The sequence below is a fragment of the Bos taurus genome, chromosome 17, assembly GCF_002263795.3.
Source record: "Bos taurus isolate L1 Dominette 01449 registration number 42190680 breed Hereford chromosome 17, ARS-UCD2.0, whole genome shotgun sequence".
Classification (NCBI taxonomy): Eukaryota; Metazoa; Chordata; class Mammalia; order Artiodactyla; family Bovidae; genus Bos; species Bos taurus.
The window spans coordinates 9,489,550-9,510,411 of record NC_037344.1 but is presented as its reverse complement, the minus strand read 5'-3'; positions in this window follow the sequence as shown (position 1 = coordinate 9,510,411).

The window sequence follows — 20,862 nt, the reverse complement described above, 5'->3', positions numbered from 1 at the left end:
ACGTAGAGAAACTTATTCATATACATATATGCATATGTGCTAAGTCACTTCAGTCATGGCTAACTCTTTGTGACCCTATGTACTGTAGCCCGCTGGGCTCCTCTGTCCATGGGATACTCCAGGCAAGAAAACTGGAGATGGTTGCCATGCCCTTCTCCAGGGGATGTTCCCAAACCAGGGATGAAACCCACATCTCTACGTCTCTTGCATTGGCAGGTGGGTTCTTTACCACTAGCACCACCTGGGAAGCCTATCTATATGCATACTTGAAATTTGGGAAAATAAGGCAGCAATCCAGTTTTATGGCAGAAAGTGAAGAACTAAAGAGCCTCTTGATGAAAGTGAAAGAGGAGAGTGGAAAAGTTGGCTTAAAGCTCAACATTCAGAAAACTAAGATTCATGGCATCCGGTCCCATCATTCCATGGCAAATAGATGGAGAAACAATGGAAACAGTGATAGACTTTATTTTGGGGGCTCCAAAATCACTGCAGATGGTGACTGCAGCCATGAAATTAAAAGACGCTTGCTCCTTGGAAGAAAAGCTATGACCAACCTAGACAGCATATTAAAAAGCAGAGACATTACTTTGCCAACAAAGGTCCATCTAGTCAAAGCTATGATTTTTCCAGTGGTCATGTATGGATGTGAGAGTTGGACTATCAAGAAAACTTAGTGGCAAAGAACTGATGCTTTTGAACTGTGGTGTTGGAGAAGACTCTTGAGAGTCCCTTGGACTGGAGGGAGATCCAACTAGTCCATCCTAAAGGAAATCAGTCCTGAATATTCATTGGAAGGATTGATGCTGAAGCTGAAACTCCAGTACTTTGGCCACCTGATGTGAAGAACTGACTCATTGGAAAAGACCCTGATGATGGGAAAGACTGAAGTCAGGAGAAGAAGGGGACGACAGAGGATGAGATGGTTGGATGGCATCACTGACTCAATGGACATGAGTTTGAATAGGCTATGGGAGTTGGTGATGGACAGGGAAGCCTGGCTTGCTGCAGTCCATGGGGTCACAAAGAGTCAGACACGACTGAGTGACTGAACTGAACTGAATCCAGTTTTCATTGTAGAGGAAAGAATGCTTAATTCTGAGTTTGAAAACTTGGATACCTCCCAGTTGTGGGACCTTGAGAAGCAACATGAAATCTCTAAACCCAGATTGGTTTCCTCACTGATGCGCTAACTTCTGTCCTATTAACCAGGTTGTAAGCATGAAATAAAGTAATATATGTGAAAGTGATTTGAAACCTATGATACCCTATACAATGGTCAAGTATTATATCACCTGTTTTTACTTGCTTGCACTGGTCACCATCTTAGCTTATGTGTCTTAGAGCCATATATGGATTTCTACAGAATTTATTTTGGAAGCCAGAGGAAAATGTGATTTGATCTATAAAAATACTTCTTTTGTGTATAACATTTACAGCTAAAGAAGTAAAATAATGCATTTCTGTGAATATGTATGGAAGAATGTGTGCAAATGAAGTAGGAAAAAGAAAGATTAGCATGATGCCCTACTCAAGGAAGTAATTACATATTTCAGGGTGAAAAGTGCAAGTCACAGGAGAAGCCTGTTCACAGCTGTGGACTTAAACTGCTATCAGCTCTGCTGTCTTTCATCACCTATTCACTCCTCTGCTGTTCTATGAGAGCCATGGAGACTCTTGGTATGTACCTGTAGCAAACTGGAATTTGGATCTTTGTTGGCTTAGATTGTAAAGAATCTTCCTACAGTGAAGGATACCTGGGTTTGATCCCTGGATTGGGATGATCTGCTGGAGAAGGGAACGGCCACCACTTCAATACTCTTACGTGGAGAATTCCATGGACAGAGGAACCTGGTGGACTAAAGTCCATGGGGTTGCAAAGAGTCAGACATGACTGAGCAACTAACACTTTCACACTTTCACTTTATTATCAATATATTGGCAAACTGAAGTGACCTCAATGAAACTGAACACTGAGGCAGAGAAACTGATCTGAGCCGATTTGGGTTCACCCCCTAAACATCAGGATTAGTGCAAATCTTCGTGGCTGTGTCAGTGCACATCACACTTGACTCACTAGTAGACAGACAAGGCCGTATCCCCTGGAATCACCATCACACTTTCTGAGTGTTCAGCTTTGCTCCATTCACTTCAGTTTGCTTTTTTTCCTTCTTTGGCCAAAGACACCCACGTATGTTTACTTGCGCATGTACAGTCTGCACAGTGTGAAGAGCCTGCAGGCTACCCTCTCACCCTGATGCTTCCTTGTTACACCCAGGCACCATCCAAAGGCAAGTCCCACGTTCTTCTCCAAGGCCCCGTTCAGAAGGGCCAAGTGCCACTGGCCTCTTAGGTCCTGCTATGCAAACAGGGCTGCTGGTTGGCACAACATTTATGTGCTGATGCATTTGCTGGAATTTCGGAGGTTGCATTTTCTCAACCATGATTTCTGGATTTTATACTATGTGTATGGTTAGGGCTTGTAGCAAAGACGAATTATTGGTATTTTTATAGTTCTGAACTGCTTCCTTCAAAATCCAATTGCATATTAATATTACTCAGGCACTATATGTCTTAGCTTGTTGCATTCTCTGTTCTAAATATTTTGATATATCTTCTGCAAAAGGAGGTAGCTAAAACACTTCTGCAATAGATAAGTGTTGAGAGACCACCAGAATAAATTTGTGACATTTTCCTGCCAAGCCAAAATGTACCAAGATGTGGCATATTAAAAGTTTAATTGAGATTGAATGGAGTCATTTTAAAATTAGCAGAACAGCAGCAAGTAATAAAATTGTGGTAGCATTTTGGCACATATTCTGGTATTCACATATTCACAAGTCTACCTTTCACTTGCTGAAATGGCAAATGGTGACTGTATCTGTGATATATTCATCATGTTGATGTTTCCTAGAACCACAAATTCAGATCCAAGTACACTTGGTTAAGTCTTACATCTTGGTGAGAAATAAGTTATATTTTCAAATATTCCCAGGTCAGAAATTTTGCATAACATTTATAAAATGAATCTCTATTTCATCTGTGATTAAAATGCAGTGGAAATTTTCAGAAAGGGTACATTCTACCTTAACATTTATGGGTAGAATTTCTGGAATGCTGGTACATACCTTAAGAAATATTTCTTATAAACATTGAACATGTATGCATTTAGAAGAATTTTGCTTAGTGGCAGTATCAGATATTAAGAGAAAAAATATACATAGCTGTGGAAAAATCTACCTTGATACAATATTTGCATTCTTAAAAATCTGCATATTTCCAAGAAATGTAATATTTCTAGAGATGCAATAGTTTTCTGTTGACTTAATAGCAATTTTAGAAATGTTTTCATACAGACTTATCTTTCAAGCAACATGCAAGTCATTTTTTCAGAATGTGATAAACCTCTTTTCTTCTTTGTATATTTCCCTTCCAAAAGCCTACAGTGGATACAAATTGCTTTTGTTATGAAAAAGCATATTTAATTGTAAAATTTGATAACATTTCAAGAAATATCTAACACAAGACCAGTACATCTTCATACAATGAGTTAATATCCAACCATTAAAACTCGTAAGAGAATATCTATGACATGGAAAATACAAACAATATATGATAAAGGCCTATTGCAAAATGGTCAAAATATATTTTGAAGGAAAACAATGTGTACATATGGATAAAGAAAAACACACAGTGAAATATTACCTGTCATTGAGTGGTAGAAATGTGGATGCTTTTGTTCTTTTTGAAACTTTTCTATATTTTGCAATTTTCTCTGAGAATTGTATATGATTTTATAAGCAAGGAATACATATACTTTAAAATTAATATGTAGTGCTTATATAGATCTTTTAAAATTCTATGTTTAACAGGCATGACACAACGAGTACATGAGATCTTTGTACAGGATCAGCATAAGCAAATGTACAGAAATGTAAAACAGCACATTGAATTTTGTGAATGGCAGATCTGTAGATCCGAAGAGACAGACAGGGCCAGAGCATTGAATGCTCTAAATCAAGCTAAGAAATGTAACCTCTCTATAGGGTGACCATACAGACTGGTTTACCTGAGAGCCGCATCGTAGCCCTATTGTAGAAGCATAGTTGTTATTGGCATCCCCCTTTATTATCAAAGCTGTCTAGGTTTAGATGCTAAATTATGCAATCTACTTATATAGCTACTAGAAAGGCTTATATACCACTGAAGGGTTATTACTAGGAAACTGACACAAACAGATTTACGCTTTGGAAAGAGATCCTTGGTTACGCTGTGAAAATGTATTTGGGGGGCATGCAGGTGTGTGAGTGGGGAGATCAAGTAAGATTCATAGCAAAGTTAATGGGAATTAAGTAGTAGGATTAGTGTGGAGGGACAGGAGAGAAACTTCATATGGAAGAGCAAGTTGAGACATTCATATAAGAGATGCTCTAAGCAGAGGTATTTATTTTTTCTTTTTAATGTCAGTTGTAGGAAGTTCTAGAATAGCACTGTCCAACAGAACTTTCTGCCTTGATGAAAATATTCTGTGTTTGTGCCGTCCAATATGGTAACCCACATGTGGCTAGTGACAAATTGAAAGTTTTAAATGATATTAAATTTTAAATAATTTACATTTGAAAAGTCCCATGTCTCTTGACTAGACAATGTACTTCTAGTTTTTACCCATAATGAAAGACATGGCCTGGAGTGATAGTTTTGTTGGACACAACTGAGTAACTGAACAAAACAATTAGGCATAGGACTTGTCAATGCATTTGGCCTACAGAGTAGGCCAAATATACAAGACCAGTGTCTTGTATGTTTTTTTTAAATTAATTTTTATTGGAGCATACAATGTTGTGTTAGTTTCCACTGTATGGCAAAATAAACCGGCCATTCATATACGTATCCCCTCCCTTTTGGACTTCCTTCCCATTCAGGCTACCACAGTGAATTAAGAAGAATTTCTTGTGCTATACAACATGCTCTTATTAGCTATCTATTTTATGTATCATGGAGTGTAATTAGTAATGTAATGAGGATGAAATAGTTGGATGGCATCACCGACTCAATGGATATGAGTTTGAGCAGCCTTGGAGATGCTGAAGGACAGGGAAGCCTGGCCTGCTGCAGTCCATGGGGTCCCAAAGAGTTCACATGACTTAGTGACTGAACAACAACAGCAATGTAACAATAAAATAGAAAATACGTGTCAATCCCAAGAGAAAAGAGAAGGGCACCATCTTTAAGAGATTGGCAGTGAAGAGGAGCCTGCAAAGGGGTCTGAGGAGACTCAGGAGAGGGTTTTGGTTTGGTGGTCAAAAAAATTCAGAGGGTCAAGAAGGGAATGATTAACAGTAATCAAAGTTCTTGTGCTGTAGGACATTCAGGTAAAATGGAAACATTTTGAAAGGATTGAAGTTAGGAAATTCTAGAGGTAGGGAGACATTTGGAGGTTAATTGAAAAGTCTAGGTCTTGTAGAGTTGGTTAGTATCTGAATTAGGATAATGCTGAAGTGAGAGAGTTCAGAAGTAAAAGCAGTGGGATTTGAAGCCTAATTCAAGGTGCTCGGAGACAAGGGGGTAGGATTCTAAACTAAACGATGTTGTTGGTAAAAAGGCAAAGTTATGCTTTTCCTCTGAGACAGAAGCTGTAGTCTCTATGAAGGCTGAAACATGAACACTCAGCCCCATCCTACACCCAACCCCCATGCCCCAATCCTTAAGGAATTGTACAGTAGATTTCTTGGTGAAGCTACTTTCTTAAGAATTGATGGCGGGTGACAGTCAGGAAGGAAACCTGTTTCATGAGTTCCGGGAACTGCTTTTGCTTTTTTTTCTTCTTTGATGCTATCAGAAAAGAACCTGGAGGTTTGTTTTTCATTTCAGTTGGGCAACTGCAACAAAGGCCCATAGATGAAAGAAAGGTGGAATTCAAGAGAGGAGGAGAGAACCAAAACATCCTCTCTTCATTCCTTCTCCAAATAAAAAAGAAAAAAATATTGAAGAAAAACTCAAAAGTTTACTTTAGGGCTGGAAAGATGCAAATAGGTCTATGTTTATCTATAAACTGCTTTTAGGGGGGCAACATGATGTGCTGGAGCAGACAACTGAACTGACTGTTCACCCGGCAGACTTGGGTTCTAATGCTGGTTCTACTGTTAGTTAACTCTGTGACCTTGGTGTGTACAGCATTTAACTCTTCCAGGTAACAGTTACTCATTAAACTAGATTAGTGTTCAAGTTTATGTTTTTCAATCTTAAAATTCCATTAGTATAAAGACCATGTTAAAATTATATCTAAATGTGCTAAAATAAATCTGGATGTATGAAACTGTGCTAAATTTTGTTGACCTGTGTCACAAAATTTCATTCACTGCTTCAGTGGACACATTTTAAATGATTTTAATGGCTGTGTTGGCCCTCCACATAGGAAATCAATGTTAAAATAGATGCTGCTGCTATGCTATGCTCAGTCGTGTCTGACTCTTGGCAACCCCATGGACTATAGCCTACCAGGTTCCTCTGTCCATGGAATTTTCCAGGCAAGAATACTGTTAAAAATAGTACAGAGATAAAGTGAGTTTTGCAAAGTTAACAAAACGTAAAATACATAAGGAGTTATTTTCAAGTTAGAAAAAAAAGTAATGAGGTTGTGTCTAGGCTGAGAATATGATGTTTCAGTTTAAAAAATATTGAAGGCTTCTTAATGGTGCCCAGAGGGATGGACAGTGTGGTCAGTTAAAGAATGGAATATTAATACTTTTCATGATTGGTTTCAGTGTTTATTCAAAAGAAATAAAGAAAGAAGGAAAGAGAGAAAGAAGGAAAGATAGAAATGAAGGAGGTAGGGAAGGAGGGGGAGAGAGAGAGAGAAACAAAAAAGAGAAAGAAAGAAAATGAGATTGGTTGCTTATTGTTGCAAGAAAAGTTTGTGTGTTAGAATGTAATAGAATTTCCTTAATTGTCCAGTAGCTGTATGACCTTGGACAAGTAATCATATCTCTGGGACCCCAGTTCCTTGTCAGTAGAATGAGGGGTTGGGGCCAGAACATTTAAAAACTCCCTTTCAACTCTGTGGTGTTACAACATTGACACTAATTCACATGGCCCAGGACTGTTGGTTGGTGTTGTTCAGAAAAGAGCAGTGTAGTATTAGAACAAAAGTCTTCTATTTTTTCATTTTCATGTGTATATTCAGTTCCAGGAAACTGTTTACAACAGATTGAGGTGGGGGAAAAAAACAGTTTTTCAGTTAATAATCCATTACACCAGCTAAGCTGGAGGGTAGCGAGAATCACTAAATCTGCCGAGGGAGCGGTCATGAGGATTCATCTGTTCTATTCTCTCTGCTGCCCACCCCCCACAACATCAGTTCTAGGAAGATGTGCTCATCTTTATGGAAAAAGACAAGGGAAAGCCTCCATTTCAGAAATGAGTGTGGGGGAGAGCTCAAAAATGCCCTGAGCCACTGAACCTGTTGATATTCATGTATTTTCTACCATCGCTAAGTGTTTAACAAAGATTTATTATGAATAATTAGCTTTTTGTATTCATCGAATTTGATTTTGCCTTTGAAGCACAGAGGTGACTCTGCAATAGCAAGAAAAATATCTTGAAATTATCTTATTTTTTGGAGCGGGTTTGGTCAAGAACTTCGCTGTCAGAACCCTTAGGCTTCTCAAGGTACAATCTGAGATTCTGGAGTTAGGACTGTCAACCACGTTTGAGATTTCCACATATCACTTAAATCTGGGCTGTCCTTAAAGGCAGAGTGAACGTAACAGGAGTTCACTCTGAGAGTTTCCCAGGGTGCACATTACTTACTTCTTGGTTTCATGTAAACACAGCTAAAATGATAGAGTGTGATGACTCCTCTTAGAATTGTTGTATTTTTTTCTTTTATTATAGAGATTTGAAAAACCCTTTAAGTGATACAGGGGCCAGGACAAAAGCAGTGCTTTCTTATAGTATTAAACCTTGTGGGACCTTAACTATCAGGTTTCAGGAAAAATGGGTTGTTGTTTGTATTGCAATGCTCTTGACCAAGCCTAACGGTGTTAGACTTTGTTCACTCATAACTGCTTTTTATTCTTCTTGCATCTTGCATTACCAGTATAGAACTTTTCCTTTTCTGGCATGGAAACATTTCAGCGTCTTTGACTCTGGCACCATGACTATTCAGTATGGGCATTTCTTTGAAATGAGTGAAACAATCCGTTATCCGCATTTTCTGACTACTTATTTCCTTACCGACATTTACTCCTTTACTAAAATGACTTTCCTAAACGTCACTCAAGATAAGGGATTGCACTTTGTCCTCATCCTTGTGACCATCGTTCCAGTTGGGCTTGGCTGACCAACTCTTCCCTCCTGAAATGTTCCTTCTTTGATACATCCAGCATCATCACTCTGGTTCTTCCTAATTAATTTTTGTTGTTAATTTCCATGTTCTTTCCTCTTCAAACTTGACAGTTTTCTCTTGCCTTTTTTTTTTTTTTTTCCTTCTGGAATGTGAGCTCTTTCATATGGTCTCATCTACCATTTCTAATCTAATAACTCAAAAACCTAAATCCCTTGCTCTGATTTGTTCTCAGTTTCACTCTTGAGTTTCCAGTCTTTTTATATGTTTATAATTTGTGTAATTAGTGCCAGGTGAAATGGAAGTTAACTGTGTTTCCAGTGAATGAACTGAATTGAAAAGTAACTAGTAGCTCTTATCTGTGGAGGCAGAAATTCACTTTGGAGCAGCTCTTTGCTTTCATAAGTTATATAAATATAAGGCTAATATTTAATCTAATGGTGTCTCTGAGTGATAGCCAAGTTATCTAAGTTAGAGATGTCAACTTTTCTGTTCCATAGAGAAAAACAGTTTCAGGCATCAATATGGATACAACAGGGTTGGTTAAGAAATTAGCAGATTTAGAATAAATAAGTGCCTTTAAAACCACAAAACTTCTTAAAATGGATGCAAGAAAACAAAGCCTGAAGATTCTGTTTTTTAAACAATGAAATTCCTCTTTTAAAATTGTCTCAGAAAGAAATATCCAGCCCCAGCAATGCTTCAGATATTTAAAAAGAAATATTACCAATGGCTAATTTCCAGGCCATTGCAAAAAAAGGATCAAGATGTTGTCACTCATGAACATACAAGCAAAAATTCCAAACACAATATTAGTGAAGAGAATCCCAGACTCTGTTGAAAGGATGATATTTCACCAGTGTTGCTGGTGTGGCCTGTGGGAGGGTCAAATTCTATACCTTCAATGTACTCATTTCTCATCTAAGGGCTTTTCTAAAGCTGTAGAAGACCATTTTTTTTCCATGCATGAAGGCCAAATAACCAGAGAATTAATACTTTCCAAGAATGATCATTAACATATAATTGATATGTGGGGAGGGTTGGTTTATAAATATTCTAGTTTATCCCTCAGGTAGGATAACTCTAGGACATGTGTCCACAGCGTTTCCCTGCGTTTCTTGGTCACTGTAAGCTCCTGTTACCCACCATGGCAACAGGCTTGATAATCCACCCTCTGTTGGCTCCCTCTCCTTCCCCGTCTCATTTCTCCACCCTCCTTTCAGAGTTTCCTTCAATGCCCTAGTTAACTGCTGCTGCTGCTACTGCTAAGTCGCTTCAGTGGTGTCCGACTCTGTGCGACCCCATAGACGGCAGCCCACCAGGCTCCCCCATCCCTGGGATTCTCCAGGCAAGAACACTGGAGTGGGTTGCTATTTCCTTCTCCAATGCATGAAAGTGAAAAGAGAAAGTGAAGTCACTCAGTCGTGCCCTACTCCTCACGACCCAGTGGACTGTAGCCTACCAGGCTCCTCTGTCCATGGGATTTCCCAGGCAAGAGTACTGGAGTGGGGTGCCATTGCCTTCTCCTAAACTGTCACAATCCACAGATAAAATAATTGTTGATATAGAAAATCCAGAAGAATGTGCATATAAATTATTGAAATCTGGATATAGGGTTAAAATTAAATACATTTCATTTCTATATACTAACAAACACAATACCATGGACAATAGCATCAAAATTCACAAATACCTAGAGATGAATCTAACCAAAGATGAGGGAAAAATCCACACAAAACTACATTATAAAACATTACTGAGTTAAGTTAAAGAACAAAATGAATGGAGAGATTTTCCACGTTTATTGATTGGAAGGCTCGCTATCGTAAAGATGTCAATCCCTCCCAAATTTGTCTGTAGATTAATGCAGCTGTCAACACAAGGCAATCCCTATTCAAAAGTAAAAAAAAAAACAAACAAACATTTGTTTTTCCTTTGTTTTTCCAGATAAATGGGTTGAGTTGATTTTCTACTTTTGTGGAAATGTAAAGGGTCAAGAATAACCAGGATAATCTGAAAAGAAGTGTATAGGACTTACATGATCAGGTATCAGGATGTATTACAAATCTACAGTAACTGAAATTAGTATTGATGCAAGGATAGATTAAAAGGTGCAGAGTAGAATAAAGACTCCAAAGCTTACTACAATATGCAGTAATTTGATTTATATTAAATGTGCTCCTTGTAGGGTTTTGGGGAAGGGAGAACAGGGCAGAGATGGAGAAGAAAACTGTTTAAACAAATGGTCCAAGACTGATGGATATCCAAATGGTAGAAAAGTAAATATTTATCCTTACTTACTTACTACTGATGCAAGAAAAGTAAGGATGAATAGTTCTATTCAAGAATAGAATCTAACTTAAGACCTCCCAGAAATGCTCCAGATATTTAATAAAGAAGTATTATCTGTGGCCAATTTCCAGGCCACTATGAAATAAAGAATTAACAGGCTAACCTCATTCATGAACAAAAGGTAAAAATCCTAAACATCATATTTGCTTGAGAACACCACAATACGTCAACCATAGAAAGCACAACATCACATACAAAAACATTCCAAATAATTTGTAGAGCTAAATGAGAAAGTAACCTGATAAAGTTTCTAGAAAGCAACATAGGAAACATTTCAATGGCTAAGATATTCTTGAGTAGACAAAGCTCCCCCCACTGCACCCCTTCCAGCTTTATGGTGATATGCTGCTGCTGCTAAGTCATTTCATCGTGTCCAACTTTGTGCGACCCCATAGATGGCAGCCCACCAGGCTCCCCCGTCCCTGGGATTCTCCAGGCAAGAACACTGAAGTGTTGCCATTTCCTTCTCCAATGCGTGAAAGTGAAAAGTGAAAGTGAAGTCGCTCAGTCGTGTCCGACTCTTAGCGACCCCATGGACTGCAGCCCATCAGGCTCCACCGTCCATGGGATTCTCGAGGCAAGAACACGAGTGGGTTGCCATTTCCTTCTCCAATGCGTGAAAGTGAAAAGTGAAAGTGAAGTTGCTCAGTCATGTTCGACTCTTAGCGACCCCATGGACTGCAGCCTACCAGGCTCCTCCATCCATGGGATTTTCCAGGCAAGTGTACTTGAGTGGGGTGCCATTGCCTTCTCCTTATGGTGATATAATCAGCATTAAAACACTGGGTAAGCTTAAGGTGTTGAATTGACACATTATATACTGCAATATGATTACCACTGTAGCTAATACCTCTATCATTTCTCATCATTATCATTTCTCCTTTGTAGTAACGATATTTAAGATTTACTCTCTTAGCAATTTTCAAGTATATAAGTGTGTTAGTTGCTCAGTAGTGTCAGACTCTCTGCAATCCCATGGACTGTAGCCCCCGGCAGGCTCCTGTATCCATGGTATTCTCCAGGCAAGAATACTGGAGTGGGTTGCCATTCCATTTTCCAGGGGATATTCCCCACCCAGGGACTGAACCTGGGTCTCCTGCACTGTAGGCAGATTCTTTACTATCTGAACTATAGGGAGGAACCCTTCAAGTGTCTAATACAGTATTATTAACTCTAATCACCATGCTGTTCATTATATCCCCTGAAGTTGTTCATCTTATAATTTGAGGTTTGTACCCTTTGACTATCTTTCCATTTCCCCCACTCCCCAGTCTCTGGTAACCACCACACTCTGTCTGTATGAGCTTCTGTTTGTAGATAGCTGTCTAATTGTTTTTCTTTGTGAGGACACAGAGGCTGGCATCTCCTATGTTGTCATTTTGGTTCGCAAACTCTTCAGAATGGGAGAAAATATTTGCAAACAGCAACCAACAGGGATTAATCTCTAAAATACACAAAGAGCTCCTGTAGCTCAATAAAAAAACAACATAAGAACACAAAAAACCCAATCAAAAAATGGGCAGAAGACCAAAATAGACATTTCTCCAAAGAAGACATATAGATGACCAACAGGCACATAAAAAGATGCTCGACATTACTAATTATTAGAGAAATGTAAATCAAAAATACAACGAGGTATCACCTCACACTGGTCAGAATGGCCATCGCCAAGAAAATCTACAAATTATAAATGCTTAAGAGGGTGTGAGGAAAAGGGAACCCTCCTACACTGTTGGAGGGAATATAAATCGGTACAGCCACTATGGAGAACAGTATGGAGGTTCTTCAAGAAACTAAAAATAGAACTACCATATTATCCAGAAATCCTACTCCTGGGGATACACCTGGAGAAAAATAGAGTTAAAAAAGATACATACACCCCAGTGTTCACTGCAGCACTATTAACAATAGCCAGGAATGGAAGCAATCTAAATGTCCATCAACAGAAGAATGGATAAAGAAGATGTGGTACATATATACAATGGAATACTACTCCACCATAAAAGGAATAAAATAGTGCCATTTACGGAGATGTGGATAGACCTAGAGATAGTCATAACAGAGTGAAGTAAGTCAGAAAGAGAAAAACAAATATTGTATCATATTGCTTATCTGTAGATTCTAGGAAAATTGTATGTGCTGTGCTGTGCTTAGTTGTTCAGTTGTGTCTGACTTTTTGCGACCCTGTGGATTGTAGCCCACCTGGCTGCTCTGTTCATGGGGATTCTGCAGGCAAGAATACTGGAGTGGGTTCCCATGCCCTCCTCCAGGGGATCTTCCCAACCCAGGGATCAAACCCAGATCTCCTGCATTGCAGGTGGATTCTTTACCGTCTGAGCCACCATGGTATAGATGAACTTATTTATAAAGCAGAAATAGAGACACAGATAGAGAGCAAACTTATGGACACCAAGGGAGCAGTGGAGGTGGGATGAACTGAGAGATTGCGATTCATGTATATACACTACTATATATAAAATTAATAACTAATGACAACCTGCTATATAGCATGGGGAACTCGACTCAATGCTCTCTGGCGACCTAAATGGGAAGGAAATCCAAAAAAGAGGGGATATATGTATACATACAACTGATTCCCTTTGCTTTACAGCAGAAACTAACATAAGATTGTAAAGCAAATATGCTCCAGTAAATTTTTTTTTTAATTTATGAAAGAATAAATTTTATATCACAGACTCTCTGTGATGGCCAGAGAGTCAAGTTTGGTGGCCTTACATTCAGGAACAATCTCCAGACTGTAGTGTTGCACAGCTTCACTCAGTACAGGCTCTGAAGTTTGCAGGAGATGTTAGGACTAGGACCGCTAGGACCACTGCAGCCTCTGAAGTCTGTCTGTCCCTCTGTTGCCTCCCCAGCCACTGCCTGGCAGCATCAATACAACACCACACTCTTTCATTCACTCGACCTTTTTCAACCTTCATGTCTTGGTGAGACTCGGTCATGAGCCTATACCCTACCCTGAGGGAAGCTAGGAAAATAATTTTTAGCTTCTACTTTGTTACTGTTGTCCAGTTGCTAAATCCTGTTTAATTCTCTGCAACCCCATGAACTGCAGAATGCCAGGCTTCCCTGTCTTCACTATCTCCCAGAGTTTGCTCAAATTCATGTCCACTGAATCAGTGATGCTATCTAACCATCTCATCCTCTGCCACCTTCTTCTCCTTTTGCCTTCAATCTTTCCCAACATCAGGGTCTTTTCTGATGAGCTTCTACTTTGGAGAGGCGAAAACTCTCCAACATAGGAAGGGTGCTCAAGTTTCTGGACATCTGTGGAAATGTGACAAGTGTCTACCCATCCCCTACCAGCCATCACTTTCATGCTAACTGCCTGTCTCTGTGTCTCTTATTGATGTATGCAACCAAAGAGCACCTGGGCTTGCAGGTGAAAGTGAAAGTCGCTCAGTCATGTCTGACTCTTTGTGACCCATGGATTATACAGTCCATGGAATGCTCCAGACCAGAATACTGGAGTGGATAGCCTTTCCCTTCTCTAGGGCTTCTTCCCAACCCAGGGATCAAATCCAGATCTCCCACATTGCAGGTAGATTCTTTACCAGCTCAGCCACCAGGGAAGCCAAGAATACTGGAGTGGGTAGCCTATCCCTTCTCCAGTGGAGCTTCCCAACCTAAGGATCGAAACCAGGCTTCCCACATTGCAGGCATATTCTTTACCAACTGAGCCCTCATGCAAGTATATAAATATGGTCCCTCTTCCGAGAGTCCTTGCTCTGCATGAAGCGACTGGACTACTCAGTAACTTCTTGTCTCTGACTTGGTTTAGTACTAATTAGTGGTACCATCCAAGGAGACATTGATTTTGCCTTTTAAATGATAATGGTGATTTTGTTGTTGGCAATGTATTTTATTGTTTGATCTTCTCTCTTTATTAAAATTTTAGGGATCCTTGGGGGAGGATGATAATCTTTTCCTTTTTGTGGGAATTGGCATATTGCTAGGAATGTAGGAAATACAGAATAAGTACTTGCTTTTTGATTGTTCTATGGTTTGAGCTTTGAGGGAAAAAGATCATAGTCAAATGACTTTTAACAATATATTCATGTGCATTTGGCTGTCCTGATCAGGATACAAAGTGGTAGACAAATCCCAATTCCTAGTTTATCAGTAGTATATTTGCTATTTATTAATATGCTTTTGAGTTTTCTTTCTCTCCCATTCCAAATTTGTCTTAGATTGTATAAAAGGTAAAATATGGGAAATAACATTGGTATTTATATAAAAGTCAAAAGGGAAATGAACCTTGGATGATACAACATTTTACCTTTTTGAATACCAATTCAGGAATATAACCAACAAGACCTTTTTGAGGGGAAAGAATTTACATTGAGTAAGAAATCTGAAGTTGAGTAGGTAGGGTATATCAAAGACTTTTCACAGTGAGAATCTATTAGTAATTTTCTCTTGGATTCCTAAAATATAGTCTTTGGAATAAATCATCAACTGAACAACAAACCCCTGAGATGCTTGACTAATGGGCACAAAAGTAATGTAAAGGAATGATGTGCTTGTGCTGACTCCTCTGTGAGCTGCCTTACCACCAGCTGACGTGGGTGTGCCCGTGAACACTGGCATTTGAAAAACACACAGAGAGAAGACGAGACAGCATGTCAAGCCCCAGATAAGCCTTCTGACATCCATGCCATGAACCCATACTTGCACACTTAGAACACAATTGAGGCACTCAGGAGAAATGCTAATATTAATAAAACGTATGGAAATCTTGGCAAAGTAAATATAGGACTGCAGGCTTGATGTAAGTCTGGGAAAAACAACATCATAGCCCAGCTTGCAGAGAGGAAGCAAGGTAGCTAGTTAAAATTATTTTGATTGACAAAGGAAATCTAAAAGCCATTGTGCTTCTTCTGTTACTTAGGCAGTGTGAAGATCTAGTAGATCCAGTGAGCAGAAATGGGAAATGGAATCAATCAGAGGTTCAGGGTTCTCCAAGGTTCATGGCACATGAGATGTGTGTGTGTGTGTGTGTGTACATATACACACATATACATACACACCACATATATGCAGTCACCCTCTGTATCTGTGGGTTTTGCACCTGAATCTGCAGATGCTGAAACCATGACGCAGAGGGTTGATTACACTACACCATTTTATTTGAGGGACTTGAGCATCCATGGATCTTGTTATTTGCTGAGATTCTGGAACCAGCTTTGTTCCAGAATACTGAATACTGAATACTGAGGAGTGACTGTATACAATAAGACTTCAGCATAAAATGAGATTCTCAATAATTTTGATCTGTCTTACAGCATATATTAAGCACTTATTAAGTGTAAAAGAGTGGTCTAAGTCAGGAGCCCCCAACCCCTGGTAGAGGTTCGTGGCCTGTTAGGAACTGGGACACAGCAGGAGGTGAGTGGTGGGTGAGAGGGCGAAGCTTCATCTGTATTTACAGCCACTCCCCATCACTTGCATTCCTCCCTGATCCCTGCTCGGTGTCAGATCAGCAGCGGCATGATAAATGTAATGTACTTGAAACATCCCAAAAACCATCCCCCCATGCCGTCTGTGGAAAAAGTGTCTCCCACAAAACTGGTCCCTAATGCCAAAACGGTTGTGGGCCGCTGGTGAATGTGATATTAAGGAAGAGGTGCTATCTCTGCTCTGCAGCTGGAAGGGACCGTGCATCACTGTGATAAAAGCTCCCCTGTGGCAGTGACTATTTATTGCTGTGTCCCCTGCACCTAGAACAGTGCTTGGTGCTTCCAGAAATAAGCAGTAAGTAAATGAACGTTATTACTTGAATGAGTTCATCAGTTCCTCTTGCGAATGGTATTCAACTCAAAATAGGCAAGTCAGACAGCAAGAAGCTAAATTTCACTAGTGAATGATGATTCTCATGGAAGCATGAGGCTTTGAAACTGGGCAGGCGTGAAGAATGTGTGGTCCCTCCGATGCTCACATGGATGCTCTTTGCTAACCTGGAGCACAGCAAACAAAAACAGACCGGATGGAAGAGCTATAAAGATCTCAGAAAATAAAATTTCACATGAGCCAGTGTAATTCTGGAATTCCAAATGATCATAAGAAGAACACTTTTACTTGCATGAGTTAGAAATATAGCTATTTACCAATAGTGGTAATGGGCAGAGCATGGTTTTAAGTGGTGGAGTTGCAAATAGCTGTGGGCTCTGCCAGCAGGGCTACAGCTGCCAACCATAGAAGCACCTTTATGTGTGTACAGCGTGGAAAGAACAGTTGGTCAGGCAAAGGTTTTTTCAGCCACACCTGTTCACTCAGATAACAATCAGCACAGATAGTGTTATCTCTAACATAAAGATAAATATGTATTTTATATATCTATGACTATTGCACAACTTGTAAACTTGGTGAAAGTTAGATTGGCTGATTTTGTTCTATTAAAAGAAGAATACAACCTACTATAGATACTGGGTAGAAACTGGCAAATCTAATTTATGTAGAAGGATCTTGAAGTTGAGATGATTCTTTGAGTCATTAGCATGGCTTCATTTATGAGTACAATACTAGTAGAACCTTGTTATGAGATGACTCATTAATTATATTGAGTCAGTTATATCATGGGTCAGATCACATCTTCTGAAGTACAACCACTACAGACAGTAAAGTCTGAAACAATGTGATTGGCCCATTAATCATTTACTCACTCAATAATTCATTCACTAGCTCATTCAACCAATGCATATCAAGTGCTTCCTAAACTGGAGGGATTATGGGCCACACAAAGATGAATAATTCATAGCCTTTGTCCATCATTATCCTAAGAAAACTAGTTTTATCTAGTGAGATTGGTACTCTAAAAGAATGCTTTTAGTTAATGGAGGCAGCGGGGAGGTGGGGGTGGGATGAATTAGGAGACTATCATTGACATATGCACACTGCCATGTGTGAAACAGTGAGTGGGAGGCTGCTGTATAGCACAGGGAGCTTGTCTCGGAGCTCTGTGATGACCTAGAGAGGTGGGATGGGAGGGGCTATATGTTTCCTTATGCCTGATTCATGTTGTACAGGAGAAACTAACACAGCGTTGAAAAAGCAATTATACTCCAATAAAAAATACGGATACCTCTTACAAAATATTTTCATCCTAGTTTCTTCAGAAAACATCTATGGCATGTTTTCTGTCTCAAAACAGTTTTTAGAACACCTATTGGATTTCAAACAAAAATAAAGTAAAAGGTCAGGAATTAGTGTCACTGTTACCATTTCGATAAAAACCTGATTATTCATCTTCATAATAACTATGAAGTTTAAAAACGTGTAGCTACAGGGTGAAAACTTTTAGAGCTGATCTGTCTCTCAACCCAGACTTAATCCAGGCTATTAACTATGATTAAAATTTAATATACTTAACTGTCATGATTTAGGATATGCCTATAGCCTATATAGGATGCTTAAGTGGAGTGTGATTTTCCAGTTAAAGTCACAGATGAGGTGAAGTTTGCCTGCTGTGAGATTCTCTTCTTATTTAATTATATAAAAAAATTTGACTGAAGTGTAGTTGATTTACAATGCTGTGGTAGTTTCAGATGTATAGTAAAGTGATTCAATTATACATATATATATATTTTTTTTCTCTATTGATTCTCTTTCTTTTTTTGTGTTTTAGTCACTAAGTCACGTCTGACTCTTTGTGACTCCATGACTGTAGCCTTCCAGGCTCCCCTGTCTGTGGGATTTTCCAGACAAGAATACTGGAGTAGGTTGCCTCCTTCTCCAGGGGATCTTCCTGACCCAGGGATTGAACCCACATCTCCTGTATTAGCAGGTGGATTCTTTACCATTGAGCCATCTGGGAAGCTCTTTTCCCTTAAAGACTGTTACAAAATATTGAGTGTAGCTCCCTGTGCTATATAGCAGGTCCTTGTTGGTTATCTATTTTATATATACTAGTCTGTTTATGCTAATCCCAGACTTACAATTTATCCCTCTTTCTCTCTTTCCCCTTCGATGATCTTAAGTTTGTGTTCCATGTCTGTGGGTATATTTCATGATTTGTATTTATGTGCAAATCAAAACTATACGAAGGTGTGACCTCACACTGGTCACAAGGGCCATTATCAAGAAGTCTACAAGGAATAAATGCTGAAAAGGGTGTGGAAAAAACAGAACCCTCCTACACTGTTGGTGGGAATATAAATTGGTACAGTTATTATGGAGACAGAATGGTGGTTCCTTAAAAAACTAAAAATAGAGCTACCATATCATCGTGCAATCCAACTTCTGGGCATATATCTGAAGAAAACAACAATAATTTGAAAAGTTACATGTACCACCAGACATGAAAGCAAGCTAAATGTCTATCAACAGATGAATGTATAAAGATGTGGTATATATATTTATATATATATATATGTATATTCAGTGGAATATTACCCATAAAAGGGTGAAATACTGTCTTTTGCAGCAACGTGGATGGATCTAGAGATTATGCTAAGTGAAGTAAGCCAAAGACAAATATCACATATCACTTATATGTGGAATCTAAAAAAAGATACATAGAAATTATTTAAAACAAATAATTAAGGTGGGAATGTCAGTTATCCATTGCTGCATAATGGAATCATCCCCAAACTTTGTGAAGGAAAATAACGAACCATTGTACTTACTCACAGTTTTCTGGGTCAGCCGGTGACTCTCTTCTTCTGAGCCAGCTTTGTTCATCTCTTTTGGCAGCTGTCCTGGGGATGGATGCTCTAGGGCAGTTTCCCTGTCAGCTGGAAGGTTGGATAGTCTAGTCTTTCAGTGGGATGGCTTGCTTTTGTGTTAGAAGGTCTCTCTGGTAGACTGTGGTGGTGGAAAGTTTCCCATTAGCAAGAGAACGCAAGGCCCTAAGAATAATTTTCAGTCTCTGCTCACATCATATTTGGGCTTTCCTGGTGGCTCCGTGGTAAAGAATCCACCTGCTAATACAGGAGACATGGGTTCAATCCCTGGGTGGGGATGAAGCCCTGGAGAAGGAAATGGCAAGCCACTCCAGTATTCTTGCCTGGGAAATACCTGGGACAGAGGAGCCTGGTGGGCTACAGGCCATGGGTTGCAAAAGAGTTGGACATGACTTAGCGACTAAACAACACATCATGTTTGCTGGTGGCCTTTAGACCAAACCAAGTAAAAATAAAAACCAAAAACCCAAACCACACAAGATTCAAGGAGTGGAGTAAAGATTCTCCCTCTTGTTGGGAGGAACAGAAAAGTCACGTGGTACAGGGGTGTTCTTATAAAAATGTGAGAAAATCATATCTATTTATTTGTAACTTAACATAGAGGGTTCTACAGTAAAAATCTTCACTCTCCTCTGCCAGTAAATGTCAATGAATATATGTAAATGTTAAGTAATCTATATACTGATTCATGTTCTTGAAGAAAAAGTAAGCAAATACTGATTTAGGAGCTGTTTTTTTAAAAAAATGGAATGTCCAATTATAATTAGAGGCTAAGAAACACACTTCATCAAGAAAAACACAATAAAACATTTAAAAATTATCAATAGTTTGAGTAGAATAACCAGGGCAAGTTGATTGGGATAAAGAAAAAGCTAAATTCTCATAACACAACATTGCAAATCAATTATGTTTTAGTTTAAAAAAATGATGAAAAGGAAAAGTTAAACTCTCCGTTAGCCTTAAGGTTAAGCCTTTTCAGCCCCACTAACCAGGACACTCACCATCTTTTAGTCAGTGTAATGAGAACATGTCTTTCTTGTTTTTTCTTTTCTCTGTGTGTTCTTTGTTCCACTCTCTATGGGCTATGCCTTCATCCACACTCATTATATTATGATGAGTCCCAATTTATATCTCCACATTTGATCCTCTTTTGTGTGACAAGACCTATTTAACTGATTGACTCCTTGATTATCTCTATAAGACTATCCCCATAGGCAATGCAAACTTCTCATGTCCAAATATTCACTCATTGCCTTCTGCTAGAACCTCTTTCTCATATTGCCACCTCTGACCTAGTGAGTGGTAACGCCAAAAATTCATTCCATGTCTGAACTAGAGCCTGGAGAATTAGTACAGACTCTTCCTCCCCTCCCATCATTGCTGCCTTCTTATCAATCACCAAGTCAGTGGTTTTCACTCCTTTAATACTTCTGGATTTCACCTTGTCCAGTTCCCCTGCATCCTGCA